Raw genomic sequence first — 5,994 nt, forward strand, 5'->3', positions numbered from 1 at the left:
TGAGCATTGAGGATTGAAGATTGAGGACTGGGGATTGAGGATTGAAGATTGAGGATTAAGGATAGAGGATTGGGGATTGAGGATCTAGGATTGGAGATTGGTTATTGAGGATTGAAGATTGAGGGTTGAGGATTGAGGATTGAGGGTTGAGGATTAAGGACGAGGACTGACGGTTGAGGATTGAGGTTTGACGGTTGAGGATTGAGGATTCAGGACTGAGGCTTGGGGATTGAGGATTGAGCATTGAGGATTGAAGATTAAGGACTGGGGATTGAGGATTGAAGATTGAGGATTAAGGATTGAGGGTTGGGGATTGAGGATCTAGGATTGGAGATTGTTTATTGAGGATTGAAGATTGAGGATTGAGGATTGAGGATTGAGAATTGAGAATTGAGGATGAGGACTGAGGGTTGAGGATTGAGGTTTGTGGAACGAGGATTGAGGATTGAGTATTGAGGACTCAGGATTGACGATTGAGTATTGAAGATTGAGGATCGATGACTGAGGATTGAGGATTGAGGATTGAGGATTGAGGATTGAAGATTGAGTATTGAGGATTGAATATTGAGGATTGAGGATTGGGTATTGAGGATTGAAGAATGAGGATTGAGGATTGTGGATTGAGGACTGAGGATTGAGGATTGAAGATTGAGGATTGGGTATTGAGGATTGAACATTGAGGATAGAGGATTGAGTATTGAGGATTGAGGATTGAGGATTGAAGATTGAATATTGATGATTGAAGATTGAGGATCGAGGATTGAGAGTTGTGGGCTGAGGACGAGGACTGAGGGTTGAGTATTGATGTTTGAGGTCTGAGTATTGACGATTGAAGATTGAGGATTGAGGATTGATGTTTGAGGATTGAGAATTGAGTATTGAGGATTCAGGACTGATGGTTGAGGATTGGGGATTGAAGATTGAGGATTGAGGATTGAGGATTGACGATTGAGGACTGAGTGTTGAGGGTTGAGTGATGAGAATTGATGTTTGTGGATTGAAATTTGAAGATTGAAGAATGGGGATTGAGTATTGAAATACAGTGAATTGAGGATATTCTATTGAGGATTGAGGATTGACGATTGATTGTTGAGGACTGAGGGCTGAAGATTGAGGATTCAGGATTGAGGATTCGGGACTAAAGTTTGAGGACTGAGGATTGAGGGCTGAAGATTGAGGATTGAGGATTGATGATGGAGTATTGAGGACTGAAGATTGAGGATTGGGTATTGAGGATTGAACATTGAGGATAGAGGATTGAGGCTTGAGGATTGAGGATTGAGGACTGAGGATTGAATATTGATGATTGAACATTGAGGATTGAGGATTGAGGATTCAGGGTTGTGGATTGAGGACGAGGACTGAGGGTTGAGTATTGATGTTTGAGGTCTGAGGATTGAGGGTTGAGGATTGAAGATTGAGGATTGGGTATTGAGGATGGAAGAATGAGGATTGAGAATTTAGGATTGAGGATTGAGGATTGAAGATTGAGTATTGAGGATTGAAGGTTGAGGATTGAGGATTGAGTAATGAAGATTGAGAATTTGGGACTAAGGATTGAAGAATGAAGATTGAGGATTGATGATTGAGGATTGAGGATTGAGGATTGAGGATAGAAGATTGAGGATTGGGTATTGAGGATTGAAGAATGAGGTTTGAGGATTGGGGATTGAGGATTGAGTATTGAAGATTGAGTATTGAGGATTGAAGATTGACGATTGAGAGTTGAGGATTGAGGATTGAGGATTGAGGATTGGGGATTGAGGATTGAGAATAGAGGATTGAAGATTGAGTATTGAGGATTGAAGATTGATGATTGAGGACTGAGGATTGAGGATTGAGGATTGAGGATTGAGAATTGAGGACTGAGGATTGAGGATTGAGGATTGAAGATTCAGTATTGAGGATTGAAGATTGAGAATTGAGGATTGATGGTTGAACATTGAGGACTGAGTGTTGAGGGTTGAGTGATGAGAATTGATGTTTGTGGCTAGAGGTTTGAAGATTGCAGATTGAGTATTGAGTATTGAAAACAGTGAATTGAGGATATTCTATTGGGGATTGAGGATTGACAACTGATTGTTGAGGACTGAGGGCTGAAGATTGAGGATACAGGATTGAGGATTCAGAGTTGAGGTTTGAGGACTGAGGATTGGGGATTGAAGATTGAGTATTGAGGATTGAAGATTGAGGATTGAGGATTGAGGATTGAGGATTGAGGACTGAGGATGAGGGCTGAGGGTTGAGGATTGAGGTTTGAGGACTGAGGACTCATTATTGAGGATTGAGAATTGAGGATTGAGGATTGAGGATTGAGGATTGAGGATTGAGGATGAGGGCTGAGGGTTGAGGATTGAGGTTTGAGGACTGAGGACTGAGGATTGACGATTGAGAGTTGAGGTTTGAGGATTCAGGATTGAAGATTGAGGATTAGGTATTGAGGTTTGAAGAATGAGGATAGAGGACTGAGGATTGAGAATTGAGAATTGAGGATTGAGGATTGAGGATTGAAGATTGAGGATAGGGTATTGCGGATTGAAGAATGAGGATTGAGGATTGAGTATTGACGATTGAGGATTGAAGGTTGAGTATTGAGGATTGAAGATTGACGATTGAGGATTGAGAATTGTGGATTGAGGATTGAGGATTGAGCATTGAAGACTGTGTATTGAGGATTGATGGTTGAGGTTTGTGGATTGAGGATTGGGTATTGCGGATTGAAGAATGAGTATTGATGATTGAGGATTGAGGATTGAGGATTGAGGATTGAGTATTGAGGATTGAAGATTGACGATTGAGGTTTGAGAAATGAGGATTGAGGATAGAGGACTGAGAATTGAAGACTGAGTATTGAGGATTGAAGGTTGAGGATTGTGGAGTGAGGATTGAGAATTGAGGATTGAATATTGAGGATTGGGGACTGGGTGTTGAGGGTTGAGTGATGAGAATTGATGTTTGTGGATAGAGATTTGAAGATTGCAGATAGAGTATTGAGTAATGAAAACTGTGAATTGATGATATTCTATTGAGGATTGAGGATTGACAACTGATTGTTGAGGAGTGTGGGCTGAAGGTTGAGGATTTAGGACTGAGGATTAAGGATTGAGGTTTGAGGCCTGAGGATTGAGGATTGAGGATTGAGGATTGAGGATTGAGGATTGCAGATTGAGGCTTGAGGATTGAAGATTGAGGATTGAGGATTGAGGATTGAGGATTTAGTATTGAGGATTGAAGATTGAATATTGATGATTGAAGATTGTAGATTGAGCACTGAGGGTTGTGGTTTGAGGACGAGGACTGAGGATTGAATACTGATGTTTGAGTTCTGAGGATTGAGGATTGACGATTGATTGTTGAGGACTGACGGCTGAAGACTCAGGATGCAGGATTGAGGATTCCGGATTGAGGTTTGAGGACTGAGGATTGAGGATTCCGGATTGAGGTTTGTGGACTGCGTATTGATGTTTGAGGTCTGAGGATTGAGGATTGAGGATTGAGAATTGAGGGTTGAGGATTGAGGATTGAGGATTGAGGATTGGGTGTTGAGGATTGAAGAATGAGGATTGAGGATTGACGATTGAGAATAGAGAATTGAGGATGAGGACTGAGGGTTGAGCATTGAGGTTTGAGGAACGAGGATTGAGGGTTGAGGATTGAGGATTGAGGATTGAGGATTGAGGATTGAGGATTGAGTATTGAAGATTGAGTATTGATGACTGAGTATTGAGGATTGAGGATTGAGGATTGAGGATCGAGGATTGAAGATTGAGTATTGAGGATTGAAGATTGAGGATTGAGGATTGAGAATTGAGGATTGAGGATAAGGTCTGAGGGTTGAGGATTGAGGATTGAAAATTGAAGATTGAGTATTGAGGACTGAAGATTGAGGACTGAGGGTTGAGCATTGAGGTTTGAGGAACGAGGACTGAGGGTTGAGGATTGAGGATTGAGGATTGAGGATTGAGGATTGAGTATTGAAGATTCAGTATTGAGGATTGAAGATTGAGAATTGAGGATTGAGGATTGAGCATTGAGGACTGAGTGTTGAGGGTTGAGTGATGAGAATTGATGTTTGTGGATAGAGATTTGAAGATTGCAGATTGAGTGTTGAGTATTGAATACTGTGAATTGAGGATATTCTATTGAGGATTGAGGATTGACAACTGATTGTTGAGGACTGAGGGCTGAAGATTGAGGATTCAGGATTGAGGATTAAGGATTGAGGTTTGAGGACTGAGGATTGAGGATTGAGGATTGAGGATTGAGGATTGAGGATTGCAGATTGAGGATTGAGGATTGAGGATTGAGGATTGAGGATTGAGGATTGAAGATTGAGGATTGAGGATTGAGAATTGAGGATTGAGGATGAGGTCTGAGGGTTGAGGATTGAGGACTGAAAATTGAAGATTGAGTGTTGAGGACTGAAGATTGAGGATTGAGGATTGAGGATTGAGGATTGAGGATTGAGGTTTGAGCACTGAGGATTGAGGATTGATGATTGAGTATAGAGGATTGAAGATTGAGGATTGAGGATTGAGGATTGAAGACTGAGTATTGATGATTGAAGATTGAGAATTGAGGATTGATGTTTGAGGATTGATGACGAGGACTGACGGTTGAGGATTGGGGATTGAGGATTGAGGACTGAGGATTGAGGATTGAGTGTTGTGGACTGAGGACGAGGACTGAGGGTTGAGTATTGATGTTTGGGGTCTCAGGATTGAGGATTGAGGATTGAGAATTGAGGATTGAGGATTGAGGATTGAGGATTGAGGATTGAGGATTGAGGGTTGTGGATTGAGGACGAGGACTCAGGGATGAGTATTGATGTTTGAGGTCTGAGGAATGAGGATTGAGGATTGAGAATTGAGGATTGAGGATTGAGGATTGAAGATTGAGGATTGAGGATTGAAGATTGACGATTGAGAGTTGAGGACTGAGGATTGAGGATTGAGGATTGAGGATTGAGGACTGAGGATTGGGGATTGAGGATTGAAGATTCAGTATTGAGGATTGAAGATTGAGAATTGAGGATTGATGGTTGAACATTGAGGACTGAGTGTTGAGGGTTGAGTGATGAGAATTGATGTTTGTGGCTAGAGGTTTGAAGATTGCAGATTGAGTATTGAGTATTGAAAACAGTGAATTGAGGATATTCTATTGGGGATTGAGGATTGACAACTGATTGTTGAGGACTGAGGGCTGAAGATTGAGGATTCAGGATTGAGGAGTCAGAATTGAGGTTTGAGGACTGAGGATTGGGGATTGAAGATTGAGTATTGAGGATTGAAGGTTGAGGATTGAGGATTGAGGATTGAGGACTGAGGATGAGGGCTGAGGGTTGAGGATTGAGGTTTGAGGACTGAGGACTCATTATTGAGGATTGAGAATTGAGGATTGAGGATTGAGGATTGAGGATTGAGGATTGAGGATGAGGGCTGAGGGTTGAGGATTGAGGTTTGAGGACTGAGGACTGAGGATTGACGATTGAGAGTTGAGGTTTGAGGATTGAGGGTTGAAGATTGAGGATTAGGTATTGAGGTTTGAAGAATGAGGATAGAGGACTGAGGATTGAGAATTGAGAATTGAGGATTGAGGATTGAATATTGAGGATTGGGGACTGGGTGTTGAGGGTTGAGTGATGAGAATTGATGTTTGTGGATAGAGATTTGAAGATTGCAGATAGAGTATTGAGTAATGAAAACTGTGAATTGATGATATTCTATTGAGGATTGAGGATTGACAACTGATTGTTGAGGAGTGAGGGCTGATGATTGAGGATTCAGGACTGAGGATTAAGGATTGAGGTTTGAGGCCTGAGGATTGAGGATTGAGGATTGAGGATTGAGGATTGCAGATTGAGGATTGAGGATTGAAGATTGAGGATTGAGGATTGAGGATTGAGGATTTAGTATTGAGGATTGAAGATTGAATATTGATGATTGAAGATTGAGGATTGAGCATTGAGGGTTGTGGCTTGAGGACGAGGACTGA

This window comes from Calliopsis andreniformis, unplaced genomic scaffold (genome assembly GCF_051401765.1).
Source record: "Calliopsis andreniformis isolate RMS-2024a unplaced genomic scaffold, iyCalAndr_principal scaffold0046, whole genome shotgun sequence".
Lineage (NCBI taxonomy): Eukaryota > Metazoa > Arthropoda > Insecta > Hymenoptera > Andrenidae > Calliopsis > Calliopsis andreniformis.